Source organism: Elephantulus edwardii, unplaced genomic scaffold, assembly GCF_000299155.1.
Source record: "Elephantulus edwardii isolate Elephantulus edwardi_28Jun2011 unplaced genomic scaffold, EleEdw1.0 scaffold00111, whole genome shotgun sequence".
Taxonomy (NCBI): Eukaryota; Metazoa; Chordata; class Mammalia; order Macroscelidea; family Macroscelididae; genus Elephantulus; species Elephantulus edwardii.
The window spans coordinates 115,623-139,510 of NW_006399861.1; the positions used below are offsets into that span (position 1 = coordinate 115,623).

Consider the following 23,888-nt stretch of genomic DNA (forward strand, 5'->3'; position numbering starts at 1 on the left):
GAAATATGTCAATTGGTATACCATCTATTCCAGGAGCCTTATTTTTTGCTATTTCCTTCAAAGCAGCTTGAACTTCTGCCTTCATCACCATAGGCTCTGGCTCAAATGCCATTTCATTAAATGCTTCTGTATCTGTCAATTCCTTTCGGTATTGAATCCTTACTGGTTTAAATAATAAGCTGACAACCTACAATTTACTGTTCATTAATTAAAAAAAAAGACCTACCAGCCTACAACTGACTATTCATTAAATTTTTTAAATAATAAATTGAATTCCTCTCCTAAAGACATAGCCCTGTGCCGGGACCTTCTCTACTGATACCAACACTCTCCCCCAGCACCTCCTGACACTGATGCCCCAGGTTGGGATCTCCTGACACCAGCACACATCCTGGGATGCAATGCCGGTACTGGGAGTGACATGGGTGCTGGGAGTGACACTGGAACTTGAGTTAAGTACCTTGTGGGAGGTAACTTAAGTTTGGGTGGATCAGGTGGGACCCCTTAAGCTCAACCAGAAGGGAGTGAGACAGATGGTGCTCATTCTTGAAGGGAAAACCAAGGTTTCCTGGCTTTTCAACACAGTACCCCTCCGCCACCTTGCATCTCCTCACGTCCAGCCCATCAATTGCCTTTTATCCTGGAGCACCTTGGGCTAGCCTAGTTGTGAAGGTTGTCTGACAGAGGAGGATGTTTTCACAGGCCTTTTCTCTACTAAACTGAAGCAGATCTTTCCTTGCTTCAGAAGACAGAGAGAAACACAGGCAGGGTAGCTGCCCCACTTTCTTTTGGAGCAGTGACTACCAATCAAAAAGCTGCAATCACTTCAGGCATGACAAACTCTACCACAGCAATGTCACTCAGGAAGCAGGTTCTTTTACCCCCTATGTAAGCCCAAAGCAAGATGTCACACCAAAGAAGTGACAGAGTATCAATGGATTTCCTGAAGCCAGAAAGTCTGATGAAAATTTCTGACACAGAATTTAAAAGAACAATGATTGAATATTTTCAAAAGGTGAAAGACAAACTTGAAGAATTACAGGACACTGTAAGCAAAAACCAGGAGGAGCTTAAAAAACTTATCTAAAACAGTGCAGATAAAACAAACAAGGCATCAGAGGCTCTAGAAAAATGAGAATTCACAATCCCGTGTTTTAAGTGCTGTCAACATGATAGAGGGACAAATTAGCAGGGCTGAAGAGATGGAACACAGAACTAGTGTAACATAAGATAGAATTATCACCTCTGATCTGCTAGAACAAAAAGCAGAATCAAAAAAGAAGGAAAAAGAAGAAAACCTAAGAATAATGTCAGAACCCTCAAGAGATATAACATGGGCATAATTGGGATCCCAGAACAAGAAGAAGTAACTAAAGGCCCCTAAAAAGTTGTGGAAGAATTATGAGAAAAAAAATTTTCAAGCATAATGAAGAATGAGAGAATATATATTCAAGAAAACTGAGATAAACCATATAGAATAGACTGAAAAGAAAAACACCAAGATATCGACAAATTTACCAGAAGCAAAAATAAGGAGAGAATTCTGAAAGCAGCAAGGGAGAAACAAAGAGTAACCAAGAATATTGTACCCAGCAATACTGTCCTTCAAATATGAAGGAGAGATCAAGATATTCCCAGAAAAAAACAAAACTTGAAGGAGTTTGTAAAGAGAAGACCAGGATTGCAGGAAATACTGAGAGACATTCTTCTTACAGAAGTGCCACACAAAGCAAGATTGACAAAAGTAGCTAGCAACAACACTAAAAAGAAATCAACAAAATGATAACAATGAAACTTTAACTCTTAGTAATAATACGGAATATAAATTGTTTAAATCCACCAGTGAAGAGAAAAAGAGTAGCAGACTGGATTAAAAAAAGTCAAGCCCCAAATCCATCAATATACTATCCACAAGAGACACACCTGAAAAATGAAGATAAAGAAAGAATAAAAATAAAAGTTTGTTGTTGTTTTTGTGTTGTTGATTGCCTTTGAGTAAAGCGTAATTCATAGCAATCCTATGAACGAAAGGCCTGAAGTCCCTCTTCAACTATCAACCTTTATCAAAGTTCATAGACTTTCTGGGGACAAGTTGTTTAGGAAGTGGGTGGAAAAAAATATACGAAACAAATGGCAACCAGAAAAAAAAAACCAGGAGTAGCAATATTAATCTCAATAAAACAGATTTCAATGCAAAAACATCACAAAGGACGAGAAAGCTCACTACATAGTCATTAACAGGTCAATAGAACAAGAAGACATAACAATGATAAATATCTATGCACCAAATGAAAGACTTGCAAAATATATAAAACAAGAATTAACAAAACTGAAAAAGATAATAGAAAACAATATCATAAAAGTCAGAGATTTCAATACACCACTCTCAAGAAAAGACAGAACTTCCAGATTGAAACTTAACAAAGATGCTGAAGAATTAAATAATACAATAAACCAACTCAATCCCATGTATACTTTTAGGCTAATGCACTAAAAAATTTCATAGTATACCTTCTTCTCCTATGTTCATGGAATAGTCTCCAGAATAGATCACATTTTAGGTCACAAGGCAAGCACCAATAAATTAAAAAAAGATATAAAACAAGGTATCATCTCAGACTACAATGCTACAAACTTAGAAATTAACAACAAGAGGGTAAAGAAGGGGAGAAAAAAGCAAACCCATACATTTGGAAGCAGAACAACACCTTGCTTGAACATGAGTGAGTACTAAAAGAAGTAAAAAATGAAATAAAAAAATTCTTGAAATAAATGACAATGAAAACACAATCTAACAAAATCTTGAAAACAACCAAAACAGTAAGCACAGGTCAATTTATAGCAATAAGAAAACACATTAAAAAACAGGAAAAAAAATGACTACTGACACTCTAACCCAACATCTCCATTAAGTTGAAAAAGAACAGCAAGAAACCCTACACCTTCCAAAAAGACTGAAATTATAATAATGAAAGCAGAAATAAATGAAATAGAAAACAGAAAAACAATTGAAGCTACCAGCAAAGTAAAAATTGAACGAACTAAATTGGTTCTTTGAAAAAGTCACTAAAATCGACAAACCAGTAGCAAAACTAACAAAAGAAACGAAAGAAAACACACAAATAATTCGAAGAAGAGATGAAATGGGAAATGTCACAATAGAACCATATAAAATAAAAGGTTAACAATGGAATATTATTAAAACCTATACTCTAACAAATATAAAAACATAGAGGAAATAGACAAATACTTAGAAAATCACAAATTATCTAAACTGACACAAACTGAAATTGAACACTGGGCAGACAGAAATTAAAAAGGTAGTAAAATAACTTCCAGCTACTAAAAGCCCTTGACCAGATGGTTTTACATGTGAATTTTATAAGGAATTCACAGAACTTTCACCAATAAACTATTAAATAAACTGTCACCATAAATTATTTCAGAAAATAGAAAGATTGGTCTCCCAGACTCATTCTACGAAGCAAACACACTCTTGATACTAAAGCCAGGTAAAAACACCACCAAAATAGAAAAACATATGCCAATAATTCTCATAAAGATAGATGCAAAAATTCTGAATAAAATATTATCCAATAAAATCCAATTATATATAAAAAAATAATTCACCATGACCAAGTGGGATTCATAACAGGTATGCAAGGATGGTTCAACATAAGAAAAACAATCACTGTAGTTAATCACATTAATAAAGCAAAGAACAAGACCACATAATCCTATCAATTGATGCAGAAAAGGCCTTTGACAAAATCCAACACCATTTCCTGATTAAAACCCTCAACAAAATAAGAAGAGAAGGGAATTTCCTCAACATAGTAAAAAGTATGTTTGCAAACCCAAGGGCTAACATTATTCTCAAAGGAGAGAGGTTAAAGAAAAACATTCCCCTCGAGAACAGGAACTAGGCAACGATGCCTACTATTGCTTTTCCTACTCAATATTGTATTAGAAGCCATAGTGGTAGCAATAAAACAGGAGAAGGAAATAAGAGGTATCCAAATTGGCAAAAAGGAAGTAAAATTATCTCTATATGCAGTTGATATGATAGTATCCTTAGAAAATCCTAAATACTTGGCAAGAAACTACAGGGAATAATCATAGAGTCACACAGTTTGATGGTTAGAGAGAGTAAAAGGAAATGGGAAAGATTTGGTGTGGAAAACAATGTAATATAAACTTTGTAAGTAAACCAATATAAAATAAAAATTTTATTTATTTTTTAAAGTACTTTGAAGCATTTGAGATCTCGAAGGAAGGTCTTTTGATTTGTAGGTAGTAGGTATGACTGGACCTATATACAACATTGTAAGAGATGGAGACAAGATTAAAATCATAACTTCATTTTACTTGAATTGACAATTAACACCATTGGTACCAACAATTAGGAGATGTATTGCACACTGGGAAAGTTTGCAGTTAAAGATTTCTCAAAATTATTGAGAAACAATGATGTCAGCTTGATAACTAAAGGAACTTGATTGAGGGCATTGTCTTATTATCCACTTAGTATGCATCTGAGAACTGGACAATAAGTAAAGATTACAAATGAAAACTGATGCTTTTAAGGTGTGGTTTTGCAGGACAGCAGAGGATATCTCATGAACTGTGAAACAACAACAACAAAACAAAAAACAAAAACCTAAAAAAACTAAAATACAAACTTGCATACTTTGGCCATCTGGCTAGGAAAGGCCATTTCTTGAAGCGGGACTTCATGTTCGGTGTATTCATAATTCATTCTTAAAATTAGTAGTGAATAAGTTATGAGAAATGCATTGTCAACAGTGTCTTAAATGTTTGATTTGATGTATAACTCCATAATTTCTGACATCAACAGTCCCTCCTTTATTCAGTTCCTTCACACCTCTGTGACCCTTTGGTTTAGTGATTTGCTAGAAGTTCTCACAGGGACTCTGAACTGTCATGGCAAAGACTCATGTGAATGTAGGTATTCAGGCTTTTTGAGGAAACTAATAAGCATTGTAGACTATCAGTTGCTGTATAGCTGGAAAGTGGAGCATTCCAAAAAGAGGGAGATAGCATTGAAGTTACATGTGCTTATATAAGCTTTTACTAGGGCTGAGCTTGTATCCCAACTTAATCCTCTTTTCTTAATACAAAAAATACTTCTACAGAAAATAAATAATCATTGAATAAGAGAGACATTTTGACCTATAATCCTTTGACACCATTCTTGGAAAAGCGGAGGGTTGTTGAAGGAGGCAAAGATCCTTAACCCGATGCATGGACGCAGTGTCACAGATTCTGAGGATGACACAGCATAAAATTTTGTTCGTAGTATCACTGTGTGTTGCATTCAACTCACTAGCACTTAAAAACAACAATAACATGTTTAATAAACATAGACTAGTATTATGAACTATATTATGACTACTAGATACTTATGAATAAATAGATATTTTTTAGTTGTCCTTTTCCAAAATTGCTTAATCTATCATGTTTTGTTCACACTAATAGAGACTCTTGTGAGCTTGCTAGGTAGCAATAGTTTGAGAATTTATTTTCAAATTATACAGACTTGATTTTAATTTCTAGCATATGTATAATGTCCAAAGTTTTAGACAAACTTTATCAATACATATTTTGGTAGAAAACAGACACATTCTTTATTTTACCAAATAATTACTACAAACTTATCCAGAAGCATTTGTCTAGCTCTACCCCTTCATAAAAACTTTTGTTGTTGTTGCTGTTATGTGCCGTGGAGTTGTTTGCGACTCATAGCGACTCTATGTACAACAGCCCTAAACCCTGCTCCATCCTGTGCAAATCACACTGACTCTGACACATACATCCCAATTCCCCCAGTCACTGAATCAATCCATCTCATAGAGGGTCTTCCCCTCTTGCGCCGTCCCTTCACCATCCCAAGCATGATGTCCCTCTCCAAGGACCTGTCCCTCCTTGCAACATGCCCAATGTATGTCAGACAAAGCCCCAGAATCCTTGCCTCCAAGGAGTTGCTTGGTTTAACCCTCTCCAGAATGAATTTGTTTGTTTTCTTGGCATTCCATGGTACATTCAATACTCTTCTCCAGCATCACAGATCAAAGGCATCAATTCTCCTGCTATCCTCCCTAGTCATTGTCCAACTCTCCGATGCATAACAAGTGATTGCAAAGATCATGGCCTGCATCAGGCGCACCCTAGTCTCCAGAGAAACACCATTGCTCTTGAGTACTTTCGAGAGGTCCTTAACAGGAGACTTTCCCATTGCAATACGTTTTTTGATTTCCTGACTGCTGTTGCCAAGAGTGTTGGCCATGGAGCCAAGCAAACTGAAGCTGTGAACAATCTCAATCTCTTCACCATCCATCCTAATGCTGCCATTTGGTCCAGTGGTGATAATTTTTGTCCTCTTGACATTGAGTCCATACTGAAGGCTGCAGTCCTTGACCTTTTGCAGAAAGTGCATGAGGTCCTCCTCAGTTTCAGCAAGCAGTATTGTGTCATCTGCATATCACAGATTGTTAATAGATCTTCCACCAATATTGATGCCACAATTCTTCTCATAGATCCCAGCCTCCCGGATAGTCTGCTCTGCATACAGGTTGAAAAGGTATGGAGACAGGACACATCCCTGTACGCCCTTCCCAATTTTGAACCACGCAGTGTTACCCTGCTCTGTTCTGACGACTGCCTCTTGGTCCAAGTATAGGTTTTGCATCAGCACGATTAAATGTTCTGGGATTCCCATTCTTCTGATTCAGCCACAGTTTATTATGATCCACACAGTCAAATGCCTTTGCATAATCAATGAAACACAGATAGACATTCCTCCGGTATTCCCTGCTTTCAGCTAAGATTCATCTGACATTAGCTACAATATCCCTAGTACCACGACCCCTTCTAAACCCAGCCTGGACTTCTGGCAATTCTCTGCTGATGTGCTGTTCCAGTAGTTTTTGGATAATCTTCAGTAGAATCTTGCTTGCATGTGAAATCAATGAGATTGTTCTGTAGTTTCCACACTCTGTTGGGTCACCTTTCTTTGGAATGGGAACACATATAGATCTCTTCCAGTCAGTTGGCCAAGTGGTTGTTCTCCTGATTTCTTGGCACAACTTGGTGAGCACGTCCAGGGCAGCATTTGTTAGGTGAAATATGTCAATTGGTATACCATCTATTCTTGGAGCCTTAGTTTTTGCTATTTCCTTCAAAGCAGCCTGAACTTCTTCTTTCATCACCATAGGCTCTTGCTCATATGTCATTTCATGAAATTCTTCTTTGTGTGCCTATTCCTTCTGATACAGTGATTCAGTATATTCTTTCCATCTTCTTTTAATACTTCCTGGATCATTTAATATTCTGCCTAAAACATCCTTGATTATAGCAACTGTAGGTTTGAATTTGTTCTTCAGTTTGTTTGGTTTTTTTTTCTAAATAAAAACTTTTAGGTACTTAATAAACTTTAAATCAATGTTTTCTAGTTTTTTCAGTAATGATATGAAAATTACTTGTTAAAGTGTGAACTAGTGAATGGCGTATATTATTTAATCAAAGTCACCATCATCTTTCATATGTTTTAGTGTGATGACTTCATGTAGTAAGCTATGATCCTGAGCTATACATCTCCCATCGTTAGAAGATTTACTTGTGTCAGATGAAAACGGACTAGAAAGAAAAGCCTAATAATCTACTTTAAAATCAGCACAATGAATGAATAGAAATCCAAGTTTTTGTAAATGTTTGTTAAAATCACAATAAAAATATTTAGAAAAAGAATGTAATTGATGAAGAAATAATTTTTACTAAATCTTGAAAAAATCAGCTAACGAAAATATTAATTAAAACAAAATATTTAACAACTTTCTTGCTTTAAACTTTTAATCAGGAGCAATCTACCATTGAAGGAGAACATCTTGTTTGGTGAAATAAGGAACAAGTAAGGGTATAAAAACACAGGGTATAAAAATGAATAGTATGCCCCACTACTGTATTTGACTGGCTTAAAAAAAATGAATAGTATGGATTAATAATTTGGTATTAAAATAACCACTTGGTATAAAAATAACAAGTACAGATTTAAGCATGCCATCAATTTTTATAATTATACCAATAATGACAATTATTGTTCCTTTTTGTTATACATAGGTCCCATGAATAACAGTCTATTTAATAACAACTACTAATACTCTCATTTAAAAAGGAAGATTTTAGCATTTATTTTATAGTTGTGGTTTTATACTCTAAAAACTCATAGGTTTATATGGACAAATAAAAGTTCCAAGTTTTCCATTTTTATTTACTACTTTCAATTTTTATTAATATACATCTCCTGAAAACAAGCACCAACTTTTAGTTAAATTACTCTGAATATTGGTTATGCATTTAAGAAAAAGTAGCATGAAATTTAAAAATTTCTAGCCTAAAGTTTACATTCTGTCAACTTTAAGATATTTTTAAATGAGTACCAGACCAGGAAGATTTCTGATCATATAAGATTTTGAAACCATAGCATAGACTTGGATAATTATGGGTCAATAGAAAAAGTATGTATAAATATAATTGTTTCTAAGTTAGATTTTTAAGAGCATATTTTCATACACTGTTAATCAAAGAGTACCTGTTATTGATATCTTGTAAAATATATTTCTAACATGTGTAATGATCTGAGGTAAAATGATGATCACTCTGTTTCTTTTAATTATAATCATATACTATTTACTGCAAACTTAACTTCTTTTGTTGTGAAGGTAGAAAATGTAGAAATGTAGAAATATGGGGGGGAGGTCCAAATAGAAGAATGTTATCTTCATATATTCTGTGGATTATTTTTTCCTTCTTTTCTTTTTTTTTTAATTAATTTTAATGAAAGCTTACAGAGACTTTGGATTTCCATACCTTCGTTGTTACACTTTTCTCCATTCCCCTCACTGCCCCCGCACCCTAGTTTGTTCTTCTCTTTGAAAAGTAAAAGAAAAATTCTTTCATTTTTATACAATGCCTCCCCCCAAGTCCACTCCTCTGTGCAGTCTTCATTCTGGACTCCTGTCATAACAATAATATCTAATCATATATCCCTTGTAAAGAGTTCTTTCCCTCATCTGTTTCAGTGTAGTATACATAATTTATCCCATCTTATTCAGTCTTCCCTCAACCCCGATGTCAGTCCTGTTTTACAACAGTAGCACTATGCAGTATTTGTCCTTTTGTGACTGAGATATTTTACTCAGCATAATGTCCTCCAAGGTCTCCCATTTTATATAATATTTCATGAGTTCCTTGTTTTTCAATGCAGCGTAGTATTCTATTGTGTGAATATACCACAGCTTCTCTATCCATTTGTTTGTCGATGAGCACTTAGGTTGTTTCCAACTCTTTGCTATTGTGAAAAAAGCAGCGATAAATGTGAGTTTGTATATATCTGCTTGGGTGGTGGTTATTATTTCTTTGGGGTATGTTCCCTGTAGTGGAATTACTGGGTCAAATGGCATTTCTATTTGCAACTTTTGAGAAAGCTCTATACAGCCTTCCATAGTGGTTGCACCATTTTACATTCCCACCAACAGTGTTTAAGAGTTCCTGTTTCAGTTTGAGAATTTTTTTACATGCTTAGCAGAGTATTCAGCTAATAAGATACATTAGTCATTGGTAGAAGCCCAGGATATGCATAGAACTGTGTGTGTTGATTGGTTGTTGTTGGTTATTAGGTATTGTCAGTTGATAATGCATCAAAAGTGTTCCATACACAACAGAACAAAACAATTTGTGTATTGTTAGGACAATTTTAATTGCAAATAAGAGAAAAATCAACACAACCTGAGTGTAATAACAAAACAATTGGAGCCTTTGTATCTTAACATTCAATCTAAAAGATGCAGATGTGACTTGTTATTGTGAATAAATGCCATTAGGCATGGATTTTTTCTTCCTCTGTCATCTGCCTTCCATGGCAATGTTGATGTTGTTTCCTACATTGAAGTCAAAAGCAACTCATAAGTAACACTCCAGTGAGTTTTCAGGGGCAATAAATTGGATGGAAAATGATTCTACTCTTTCTCGTGCTAAGCAACTGGTGAATTTGAACCAGGCACTTTTAGGTTCATAGCAAAGCTCCTTACCATTAGACCACAAAGAGTTCACTCCATGGCAATAGTCTCTTTTAGCTCCATGCACTGGCCCATGGATTAATTTTTTCCTTGCTTTCAAATGATAGCAATAATTCCACTCTTCATTCCCCCTCATTATTACCTTTAGAGGAAGACAAAAGATGCTTATTCTCAATGGTCTCTTTGGCCTGGCCTGGATAATGTGTAAACCCTGGATTTAACACAAAGACCTTGGTAATAGATTAATTGACTTAATTGAATTCAAACTCACCTTAACAGTTTGGCTTACTTTGTTGCCACAAGAAAAATAAAATAATCTCCAAAGAAATAAAACTATTCTTGATAGAAATGATGTTTCACACTCTAAAGTTTAGAGGTAATCTGTCAAAGCAACTTGACAGACATGGGGCACCAGAGTATGACCTCCACTAACTCTGTTAGTGATAAGAATCACTATCAAGAACATCAACAGCTGCAAATAGAGATACCATCTGACCCAGCAATTCCACTACTGGGAATATACACCGAAAAGACCATGACTGACATCCAAGCAGATATATGCACACCCACCCATCTTTATTGCAGCTTTGTTCACAATAGCAAGGAGCTGGAAACAACCTAAGTGCCCATCAATGAATGAATGGATAGAGAATCTGTGGTATATTCACACAATGGAATACTATGCTGTATTGAAAAACAAGGAACTCATTCAATATTATTCAAAATGGTTGACTCTGGTGAACATCATGCTGAGTGAAATATCCCAGTCACAAAAGGACAAATATTGCACGGTGCCACTGTTGTAGAATGGGACTGACCTTGGTGTTGGGGAGAGACTGAGTAAGATGGGTTCAATAATGTATACTTCACTGAAACAGAGGAGGGAGACAACTGTTTAAAAGAGATGTGATTAGTTATTTCTCTCATGACAGGAGTCTAGAGCAATGGCTACATGGTGGAGTGGACCTGGGGGAGGGTTTGTAAAACAATGAAAGAATTTTACTTTTACTTTTCCAAGAGGGTAGTGTTCTGGGGGAATCCTTAGGAGGGGAAAAATGTGCAACAATGAATGAATGGAAATCCAAAGCCTCTGTAAATTTTTACTGAAATTAATAACAAATTTAAATTTTTAAAAAAAGAATTAAATTAGAGAAAGGATGGCTATGGATTTATAACTGCTGATGCTAATAACAGTATATCGTGGCACGGAGGAGGAATAGTGGAAATGTATCCACATTTACAATATTCCTCTTACCAAAAACATTTATGAAAAATAAGAACTGCATTGGAACTTGTATCTCTGGATTGTAAATGATGATATTGTTAATATTTCTACCATTAAGCTTAAAAGATTAAAATGTTCAAAATTATTTGTTTTACATTTGTTTAAATTTTTCCCTCTTTTAACAACTGGGATCCAGAGGGAAGAAAAAAAACCAGAGAATGGCCAAAATTATTGGGGAAGCTATTGCTGCCAGTTTAGGGCCTGTGTCTGGAAAAGGAAGTATTACATATACAGTGCTGCCCAAAGATAATAAAGGAGGTCAGATTTGCTTCCATTGTGGAAAGCTGGGCCACTTCAGTAGACAGTGTCACAGACGAGAACCACAGATAGGCAAGGGAGTAGAGAAGAAGCTCCCACTCACTTGTTTTAAGTGTGGATCTGAAGGACACTTGGCCCAGGGTGGCTCACATCAGATCCTTGTGGCTGACAGGACTGATGGGCCCCAGCTCCCAGCTGTAAACAAAGGAGGCATCAATGATTTAGATCCTCCCAGAAGATATGTGGGTGAGCATTAACATTACTGGCAAGTATATGAGTTTTCTCCTGGACACACGAGGCTACTATCAGGTCCTAAAAGCCTTCTGAGGTCCTAACTCTTCTCACTATTTCTTAGTTGGAATTGACGGAAAACCTCATAAGCAGTTCCTTACTTCACCTCTGCCTTGCATGTGGACTTCCGAGTTGCAAAACAACCCGGTGGTAGATGGAATTTGCTCTAGGACTTAATAACAATAAATGACATAGTTGAACCTCTACATCTTGTGATTCCTAACCTTTATAATATAATAGACAAAATGCTAGCCAGAAGGCCTTCTATTGTAAGAACTACCTTCCCTCTGTAACTTGATTGGTGCCACTTTACTTTGAATATTATTGCTTTTCAATTTTTGACTCATGTACTTTTAACTTGTTAGTTAAATTTGTGTCTTCTAAGCTGCTCACTTCCATGTTACATCTTCAAGGATATGAACATGTACGGCTAAGCACAATTGATAACAGTGCATCTAAATTCCAAAATCAATCTCCATAATAGTCTATGTGTTTCCTATTGCCAAAGGGGCCCTTTAGAGTAGTGAGAGAAGATCTTCACCCTGAAAGCTACAGCATCCCTTTACAGCAGGAAGTAGCTAAGAGAATACGCCGTCCCATTTTCCTTATGAATCAGGGTGAAGTTTCTCTCAGGGAGGAGTGATAGGGAATGGCAAAGGACACACTGACAAAGGAGATTAATCAGAACTAGCTTTGACAAGCACTGTGGCAATTGAAAAATTTAAACAGACTTTCAAGGGGGGGGAAAAAGAAGAATGAACTAGGGAGGAGGGTAGAGAAAATAGTGCAACAGTGAATGAATGAACACCCCAAATCTCTGTAAATGTTCATTAAAATTAATAAAATTTCATTTAAAAAGGGGGGGGAAAAAGAACATCAACAGCATAGAGTTGATTCTTGGGTCAAATATGATCCACATACTCTTGCACCTTTTACTAGCAAAGCAAACATCAAACATCTCTCCCCAAGATTTCATTAATCTACTACAAACTTGCTTCTTTATTGTAATGGCCACACAGAATCCCCAGACAATACTTGTGGTTGTGGGTTTTATTAGGGAGCCTCTCATATCTTGAGGAGGGACACATATGAAATGTTCAGGGATCTTTTGGCTTTCTTTATATCCCAAGTGGGTCCCACATATGAAATGTTCAGGGATCTTTTGGCTTTCTTTATATCCCAAGTGGGTCCCAACAGATGAGACTTGACAGATGAATTGGAGGTCTCTTGTCCAGACAGAGTCCACCAGCTTTTGGGCATGCTTGAATTTAAAATACTGAAATGTTTGGCCATGCCTGCAGGCTGAGTACTAGTGTGTTGTGAATCTGTTGAAACTGAATCTTAGGATGGCCACTACTGTCTTGAGGAGGGACATGTATGGAATGATAATTGATTTTGGATGAACTCTCTTTCAAGTGGTACAGTAGAGGTCTATTTATTTGCTCTACTGAAATAATACAGAGTTGTGATGATGGACAACTGGGCTACAGGTGTGTCAAACACCATAATTGGCTGCCCATTGTGGGCAGTGTTTGTTGGAGCTCTTGGATTGAGTTAGCTTTGGAAGCAGGACTGGTATCCACTTAGACTACATGCCTCTAGAAAGTCTATAAATTTGGAGAAATGATATTAGTTATACAGAGGCTTCAGGCCTTTGTTTATCTTCTATTTATATTTATACTTTCCTCAAGTTTACTCAGTTTATATGGTGGACACATCATTCAAGAAGTTAGACTCTATGAAGAAACATGTGACATCAGAATAGGAGGAGATTGAAGAAGCATTGGAATGATCCCAGATGGGCATTTTTAGATGGTGAGAGCCAATGAGAATGCATGGTTATGGAGGAATTTGGAATGATGAAGCTCATAGTTCCAACATTCTTCTAGGTCGTATAGCACTGGTCTGTCCATTTGCTGTACAGAGGCAACTCATGGTTGCTGTGATGCTGAACACTGTGACCCTGATGTGTCAAATGTGATAATGGTTACCTTTTATGGACGGTGTTCGGTGGAGCTCCCGATTAAAATAAACTTGGAAGCAGGAGGGGTATCTACTTCCAAAATAGCATGCCTCCAGAAACTCTATGAACTTGGAGAAATGATGAAAGTTATACAAGTGTTCAGGTCTTTCATTCATAAGGTCGCTATGAGTCACCTAGGACTAAACAGCACTTAAAAACAACAACAACACTAAGAAAAACAACTGTCGTGTTGAAACTGACTCATATCTGACCCTCCAGTAGATTTTCAGGGATAATAAATCAAATGGGAAGATATTCCAAATCTTTCTCCTGTGAAACAGCTGGTAGGTTTGAATCTCTAGGCTTTGGGTTGGCAGGGCAGTTCCTTACCCCAAGGCCACAAAAGCTTCCTGAAGGGGAAGGGTAAAAAACAAAGCAACACAACAAAACCCCCCAACAAGCAAAAATATAAAAAAACCCACAACCAACAAAGTAGATTTTTAAAATATATTTTAGAAGTACTCATGAACCTGCTGATGTCAATGTTCATATTAATTCTAGTTCCACTGCTGATAACCTGGGCTGTTATGCTATCTTGGTCCAATTTGTGTAGAAAGCTCTTGCCCAAAGGATGTTCTACATTCTCTGCTCCTTTTTTTATTTTAGTGAGGTCCTTACTTTCTTCCTCTGAACTTGGCCAATTTAAGCTTAATTAGTTGGCAAAATTGACTAATTTCCACATCATATTTATATGTTCCCCATAAAAGATACTCTTTACCTAGTGATGATGGACCACCAAGAGAATAAACAGGTATGTTTTGGTGAGGGTGAAACCGAGTTTCTCCTTGGAAGCAAAGATTTTTAAATTCTGTTTCATATATTTTGGGCATGTGGCCAGGAAGGACTAGTCCTTGGAGAAGGACATTATGCTTGGAAGGGTGGAGGGACAGCATGTACTCTTCCTGACCAGTAGTCCAGCTACAGTTTGTCTTCCACTAAACTTTCTAGTGAAAGTTTTCTTGTTTTTCTGTTTCCCGATAGGTCTTCATTTTTAGGTTGCAGTACATTTCACTATTCTAGTTCTTCTGGTGTTGATCTTTGACTTAGATGATGGAGCATGTGTTCCAAATTTGTTGCCCTATTTTGTTCCACTCTTCTTTGCTTTTTGTGGCCACAAATTGAGGTTCAATTCAAGTTTACTGCTTTTAGGATTCAGCTTTATTGTTAATGTGTTTTTCTTCTTCATTTGTGTTGGCCAGAGCACTGTGTTGGCTTTCACCTTCATCCTCTGCACTTCAGTACCTAATGGGACCCTGTGTATCAGAATCCTTTTCTTTTTCTTCTTCCTTCAGTAGATACTGTGGTAGTTTAGGAATGACTGAAGTAGATGTTATATTTTCAATTAATGTAAATGGATTGTTTTGCTCCTCTTCTTCATAATTTGTAACTTTCAGCAACTCAATAATGGTGGGAAGTAACCTTGTCAGACCAGAGTCCTCATGTCCTCAGAAAAGTAGTAGTTCTCTAAGAACAAGGAATACTCTGTGAAAGCCAGCCAGGGGAGACATCATCGGTAATGGACTGGTGAGGGACAACTAGATTTGAATATAAAATGGGAGTAAGGGAAGTCTAGAGCATACATGAGGTTCATCAAAACTATGTTCCAAAGACCTCTTGGGTACATCCTTTTCCAATTTTCCTGCTGAGCAACCTTCTGGGATAGTTCTGAAGACCGTGAAAAATAAATTTCTGATACAACATGAGTAGTTCTAGAGAGAACAAAGGTTCAGGGCTCTAGGGGTACATGAGTATGTAGTAGGGGTGAGAGAGAATGAGGGGGAACCATCAACATTGATACCGAGACTACAGGGAACTTATTCTTCTTTCTTTGATCACCTGGTGCTTTTTTTGTGATGGCAGCAGCAGCAGATTCCAAGGTGGACATCAAGGTTGATTAATTGCTTTGCTTAGGTGGTAAGAGTGGAAATCAGTTTGATAATGTACCACTGTTCATTGTGCAGGACACCTCAGCAATGACGGGGTTGCTATTTCTGGGAGCTGGTTTAGAGGAAGTGACAATGGCTTCTTGGAAGGGACTGTAGGCATCAGGCTTAGAGTAGCAGCAGTGTTAATGCTAGTAGGAGCAGCAGGCAGATTTTTGGGTGCTTGGAAAGTGATGACAGAAATTCAAAGTTTTGCTAGGTGCGTGGCAGCATACACTAGGTGGAAGAGAGTAAAGTGAAAGAGATGGATATTGTTGAGTTACTAGAAGAAATGGCATCCTTACATTTACTTCACTTGCTTCTAAGAAGAGGACAAGGATAATCTAGGGAGATAGATATAAAGGTTATTTAGGTACATTTGGATACAGGTAACAGTCTTCCTCAGAATTAGGCTGGCTTCCAATTGAGCCTAGCCACTTCTTTGGGTCATCTTCTGAAGCATTTTCCCTAAGATTTGTTATTCTTTCTGTCTCTCCTTCCACTTGGACTGAACTAGCAGGTCTTGCACCCACAGTGAGGTGCTATGGACATTCTTTAACAAGACTTGTTTCAACCTTGTTGAATCCTCACCTTGTTCAGGGTCTTCCAATAGACCTCTTCTTTTAATCAGCTTGTTTCTTGCGGTTTTTTTTAAAGTTATATTTTGCTCTAAAACTTCTGTTGTCTCTTTAAATTTATCCCTACTTTTTTTTTCCCCTTCAACATTCCAGGGTTTATAGATGTTGCCAAAGACTGTGAACTTGCTCTTCCTTTTGGTAAGAGGTATTGTGTCTTCTGCTTGTATACTGCCCATGATTATGCCTAGCTCTGCAGTGGGATGGTCTGTTTTTTCAATTAGATATTTCATGCCACTATTAACCAGCTTAAGGAGGTGGAATATAATTTCAGAGTCACTGCCTCCTCAGACTCTACAGAAGCTTCCTCCCAGAAATCTTATCTTGATTTTTTGGTTTTTTGGTTTTGTTTTGTTTTAGGAATTTTAGTGAAGTATCTACTGCCATTGAGTTGATACTTAGTGGGTCTAACAGAGACTCTATCAGAAAGAATAGAACTTTCCACTGGATTTCCAAAGCTATGAATCTTTTCAGAAGCACATGCCTACCTCTTTCTACCTCTCAGTCTGTTGGGTTAAACGACCAACATTTTGATAAGTAGCCATTCTCTTCAATAATATTGTTTTTGTTAGCTGCTATCAAATTGCATGTGACTCATAGCAACCCTATTTTCAATGAAATAGTATGTGTTAAATTATCTAGGCTGTTGTTTGGCAAATTATAGACAATTAAAAAACTACTCCTCTACTTAGAGTAGTGTTTCTAATTATCCCTATTCTTCTCAATGAATAGATAATTTATAAAGCTGTATTAGCAGACTGCTTTTGAGTTGGCAGTGTAAAGAGTAAATAAATGACATATTATTTTATATGTGAAGGGGGAAAGAGTCACAAAATATATTTTTCAATATTTAATAGTCTGGATGATTTATTGCCTCCAAATCTAGCACTACTGGGAAAAAAATGACGGTCACAGGTCATTTAGCGAATAATACCTGACAGTATTCTTGGATTGTAAAGAATGAAATGAGTGGCATTAGTCTAGCATGACATATCTTGTGGAATCAAAGTGTAACTTTTATTTTCTCATTTAGCTTTCATTGAATGAAAAATGTGATTTGAATTGAACACTGAATTGGGATTCAGTGAAACTAGGATTTTATTACCAACTCCATCACTGACATACAGTGGGCCATTAGGAAAAATTACTTTTCTGCTCTAAACAGAAGAATCCTTTCCTTAAAAATAAAAATAAATCTGATGGCTTCAAAAATTACATTGAATTTGGCAAATGTAGATATATACTCAATATTCTAGAGTACTTGATTTAATGAAATTCATGTTATGTTCACAGCAAAAAGAAATAACAAATATATATGTGTGTGGTGATAAGGATGGTGATGATAAATAGGAAATTACATCAACTAGTACCATTGCATTTTTTGTAGTGTGCTGTCTGTGTTATGAATGTGTAAGACCAAAATCTGTCCCCTTCAAAAGTTCTCTTTACTATCATAGAAACTGATAGTACTGTGTAAAGGAACTGGTCTCAATTCTTAGTGTACTTATAAAGGAGGCTATCTTCACTCTGTTTGTGTGCACAGGGTGCATATTAGTGAAATAGTAGTACTGAGATAGTGGTAGACATCCAGACAACACATCAAGGAGGTATATGTAAAATAAGGGGGAAGCAGGTCTAGCTGCTGGACAAAAAGTGGGATAAAATAGGCCAAAAAGAAAAGATTTCTGTTGTTAATAAAAAAATTAAAAACTCATCATAAAATTATGAGAGATAGAAAGTAGGAAGGCAAACAGAAGACCAGAGAAGTGAATGGACAGGGACAGTGGAAATGAAGCTGTATTCTACTGTTACTGTAGGTGTTTTGGGATGAGGAGGCAATGCCTGTGAGTATAAAAGGACTCCAGTAGCCTGGGTAGAGGATATCTGTTAAATCTTTAAAGTGGCAGGATCTTCAAATCTGGTCTGGCTTTCAGTCATGCGTGAAATAGTAGAGTAGGTCTGCTGTGATTGTTGTTATTGACTGCCCTCTGTTTGAACAATAGACCTGAAGCACCTCTACAATGATCAACATTTATCAAAGTTCACAGAGTTTCCAGAGGTATGTTGTTTAGGAAATGGATGCCACTCCTGCTTCCAAAGAGTAGGACTAATAGTTTTCTTTTTTTTCAGCAGGAACAGACAAGGCAGAACCTGTTAGAGAATATTTGTGAGCCACAAGTATAGTGACAATAGTGTCTTTGGGATTCATGTACCTTAAAAATATGCAAATAAGACTTGACTTGTTTTGAAAACAATGGACAGAGAAATATTTAAAGAAAAACATTCATTATTTAATACATCTGAAAGTCCTGTAAGGAAAAAAAAATGAGTGAGTAATTATTCAGAGAAACAGCAGTGGGGTATTGTTAATTAAATTAAGTAACTTGTCAGTAAAAAAAGAAAAAAGAATAATAAAGCAAATAAATAACAACAACAATAAAACAACTAGAAAATATTTCTATTAAGGATTGAAAGAAATTATAAAAACATATTTTTAAAGTAAGAGTTAAATGTTTTAATTGGACTTTATGATATGATTCATTTGAAGTCTACTAAGCATAGAAATTAAAATGTTTTTTAAAAGTTTAACATAAAAAATAAAAAACATTCATTTAACACATATCTGTCAGTGCTTACTTTGTTCTAGACAGTATTCTAAGCAGTGCTGGGAACATAAGTGTGTACAGACATAGGTCCTGGACCCTTTATGTGGATTTTGTTTTACAGTGGGAGAGAAAGGCAACAATAAATAAATAAAGCAATTTTAAAGATAGTTCATTTTAAAAGACTAAACCAACAACAAAAACCAAAAATTAAATACACAGAAATAGAATTATGTTTGTGAAGCATAAAAAGCTTATTTGTTTTAAAGTTGATTAACAAATCAGCCATTCAAGAAAAGCATAATAGATGTAGTTACTCATGTTTTAACAACTAAATCTGAAAAAGAATTCTGCAAGTGTTCCAGTTTGTTTATTCATCCCGGAATCTCACTTGATTTCAAACTCTTTTACAACAGTATATGGCAACTGGCAGCATCAAAGTCAAAGTGAAGGGAATAGAAATCTTCTCTGAGATTTTCAGGGGAGAAAACAAGCAGCAGATTCCATTAACCTTTTTTTACTTTCCTCCCTTCCTTCTTCGGTGTATTTTGGTGAAGAGTAGGAGAAAAATGAACAAACTCCTCCTGCACAATTTACAGTCTTGGAAACCTACTGGAGAATTACGTATGAACTCGTTCCAACTCAATGGCAATACATTTGAGGTAGTCTGTGCCACTAGTTTGAGTTAAGCTATGGCACTAGCAGTTTTGTATATTATTGTTTTTTTAAAGATCACTATAACAGTCAACATGCCCTTTGAGAGACTGAAAAAATAATGAATGCCATGATATTGCACAGTATTTTTATTATCTCAGTTGAAGTTGTATTTGGTATGAAATATTAATACAAAACAAAGTTCTTCACTGTTGTACAATTTGTGCAGATAGCAAATGAAAGTAACCAAAGAAAAAGGTTGAATTACTTTTGTAGATTCATCAATGTGTAAAATGGAAGTAAAATTCTGTGGGAGAGACCTTAATTTATTCTCAATATTGCAGCATAACTTTAACTCATCAAGTTCTTTAATAGTGGGATGGTTCTTTTGTGTGAATTAATTTTCTTCTCATCAATGAATGTTGAGTAACTTCACTTATCTAAAGTTGACAGGTTCTCAGCTATTATAAATTCTTCCCCTATCAATGCAGTATAATAACATACCTCATAACATCCCTCAATTGCTTTTGCATTTTTAGTTTGAAAAGTTGGAATGAAAAATTTTGGCTGTTTAGCCTACAAATTTGTTCTATTAATATAAACTACTATTAAGAGACCAAAGTCACTGCTATTGAGGCAGTTCTGACTTATGAATGCTAGAAGAATTGATGTCTTTGAATTTTGATGTTAAAGAAGAGTCTTGAACATACCATGGGCCTTCAAGAGAATAAATAGGTCTCTACTGGAGAGGGTGAAATGAAGTTTCTCATTGGAGTCAAGAGTTCTGAAGCTCCATCTCACATACTTTGGGGACATGGTCAAAAGGGACCAGTCCTTGGATAAGGACATCGTGTTTGGAAAGATGGAGAGATAATGTAGAAGAGAAAGGCCTCAGATGAGAGGGATAGACACAGAACCTGGGGTACCGGGGGTCAGTTTGTTACAGTAGTGAAACTAGCTTAGGATATGACAAGCTTCAGAGTTATTGTACATAGGGTTGCTATGAATCACAGTGACTCAAGGACACATATTAACAACAGTTATAGAGCAGCATTAAGAAATTAGTATTTTCATATATACTTTCTAATGAAAAATTAAACTATATTCATATCTTAGCATATTCAAGAAAATACTTCCCTAAGAAAAAGTTTCAATTGTTATGTTTTATTGCAGAAGTGGGTGTTTGATTTATAAGAGAAAAACTTCTTTTTGTGTAATAATTGATTTTAACTTTATTAACAGTATTAAATTTATTCTATGATTTTTTAAAAAAAGAATAGTAAATGATAACTTAATGAACGTTATTTCATCTTGCCTTTATTGACTCTAGTCCTTGCCTGCCACTGACAGGAATTATAAATATTTCCTTAGACTTCATCATTGGAATCTGCCAGCACCAAATGCTCAGGGAAGTCATGTCAAAACTATGAAAATTTTTATCTTCAGGATGAGTATTCAGTTGGAATTAAGGTGAAAACAGGACACTTATAAATCAATGCAAAGCTGACTAAATTGTCAAGTTATAAATGTTCTCCTCTGGAAGGAACCTTAATAGCCAGATAGACGATAGCCTATCAAATGCTGAAATTAATTCTATAACTTCCTGACAAACATATCTTCTGTTAAGTGCCTCTAAATTAATGAGAGTTACAAAATAGTAGAAATTGCTACTTTTGTTTGTTTTTTTCCCTTTTATGAATTAATTTTAATGAAAGTTTACAGAGACTTTGGATTTCCATTCATTTATTGTTGCTCTTTCCCCCTGCCCAACCTCCTCCTCTGTTCGCTCTTCTCTTTGAAATGTAAAATTCTTTCATTGTTATAAAATCCCTCCCCCCAAGTCCACTCAACTATGCAGCCTTCACTCTGGGACTCCTGTCATGACAAATTAATGAATCTACAAGAGTAATTCAACCTTTTTCTTTGGTTACTTTCATCTGCTATCTGCACAAAATGTACAGCAATGAAGAACTTTGTTTTATATGAATATTTCATACCAAACACAAATTCCACTGAGATTATCAAAGTACTATGCAACATCTTCACATTCATTATTTTTTCAGTCTCTCAAAGGGTATGTTGACAGTTGTAGTGATTTTTTTTAACTTATTAATTTAAATGAAAATTCCCAGAGATTTTGGACTTCCATTCATTGATTGTTGCACTTCTTTTCACCCCTCCCAATCCTCCGCCCTAGTACACTACCCTCTTGGAAAAGTAAGAGAAAAATTGTTTCATTGTTTTACAATCCCTCCCCCCAGGTCGACTCCACTATGCAGCCTTTGCTCTGGACTCTTGTCAAGACAAAAATACCTAATAACATATCCCTTTCAATTAGTTCTCTCCCTCATCTCTTTCAAAGTACTCTTCCAGAAGTCTTTCCACTATAGAACTGGGATCTTCCTTGCTTTACTCATTTATACTACTTTGATCTCTTGAGAAAGACTAGGCTATGCTGATTAAAGTAATCTTGCATTTCTTTCAAAGGAGGTGGTTGAATTTGGTTGTCTGCAGGATCCACAATTCATAGCTGACCCTCCCATGGTTTTTCTGAGACTTTAAATCACATGTAAGAAGATTGCTCATATTTCAGCTGGTACTCTTGGACTCTAAGCCTTTGGATTGTCCATGTAACTCCTTATCACTATGCCAATAGAGCTCTTTACCTAAGTCATATAGTATGTAACATATTTTTAATTACTAGATGAAAGATTGGCAATTGAGATCTAAAACCACTAGTGGTTGAAACTGATTCAAAGGAGTGACTGATGATGATTTTGTAGGTTTACTCCTGTTTAAAATTTTATATTCTCCACATGTGTGTGTGCATGCACATACACAAATATTCCAAACATGAAGTTTTATGCCCTACTATTAATCTTTGAGGTAGCTCTGGTGGCTTGTTGTTGGTGTTGATTGCATTCAAGTGGAGGATGACTTATGGTGACCCTGTGAACAAAAGGCTGGAAACCCTTCTACAACTATCAACATTTATCAAAGTACATAGAGTTTCCAGAGGCATGTTATTTAGGAAGTGGTTGCCACTTCTTCTTAGTGGTAAAGATTTGAAGTGGCAATGCTATGCCATTTAAATTCATAAGCTGCTCCTTGGGAGAGAGAAGGGCAATATCCTTCCATGCGATTTACTATCTTTGAAAAAATGGAGTCAGTTCTGACATGATTGTTGCTGTTGTTGTTTTTGTGGTGGTGGTGGTGGTGGTGGTGGTGGTGATATACCATGGATCGAACCAACTGATAGCTGACCCTCCAGTGAACTTTCAGAGGCAGTTAATCGCATAGGAAGAGAGTGCCCAACCTTCTCCCACATAGTAGCTGGTGGATTTGATAGTCCTACACAAGAAATACTAATATTTTCAGCCATGATTTTTTCTCTCTAAGATGTTAAAAGTAATAACTCTATTTTCATAGATTATGTAAGAAAATAAAAGGTAAATGGTAAAGTTTAAATAAGAAATCAGAGAACAAATATTAAAAATAGATTTCATCTTTCAAAACATTCACATATATATTAACACAATAAAGACTCCTTTAAAAAATAGATTTCAAACTTATTGGTAATGGCAACAAAATCTATGACATTCAGCTAAAGTAGTAATTATATGATTATATTAATAAATGATCATATTAGTAAAAGAAAAATGTATAGAAAGTATTGAATTGTTACTACCTTAAGAAGTTAGAAAAACAAACAAATGAAAAAAATTAGGAGTATAACAAAAATAAGAGCAGAGTTTAATGAAAGAGAGAACAAACCATACATAAAGCTAACAAAATAAAACATTTTTTGAAAAGATAAATTTTTTAAAAAATGAAGAATAGTCACCAATTATTCTGTAGAGTGTCCTTCTCTGTGTTTAGTCAATATTATTTCATGATTAGTTTGAACTCATGCTTTTTTTTTCCATACAGAATAGATATTTCCCTTGTAGTGCAATATATCAATGGGTATTGTTAAAAAAAAAAAGCAAATGCTGAATAAGAGTCATCATATCTGACCTCTCTCAATGTTGTAAGAGGGAAATACTTGCATCAATATCATCATAATCTACATCACAAAATTAATTCCCATGAGGTCAGACAAATCTCCACACTCTCACATCTC

The 23,888-nt window shown here is 35.8% G+C and overlaps 1 pseudogene; it reads right to left on the reverse strand.

Annotated features, from left to right (window-relative positions):
* Nucleotides 1–17,053, reverse strand: part of LOC102863400 — a 28,004-nt pseudogene extending 10,951 nt beyond the window's left edge.
* Nucleotides 17,054–23,888: the final 6,835 nt, after the last annotated feature.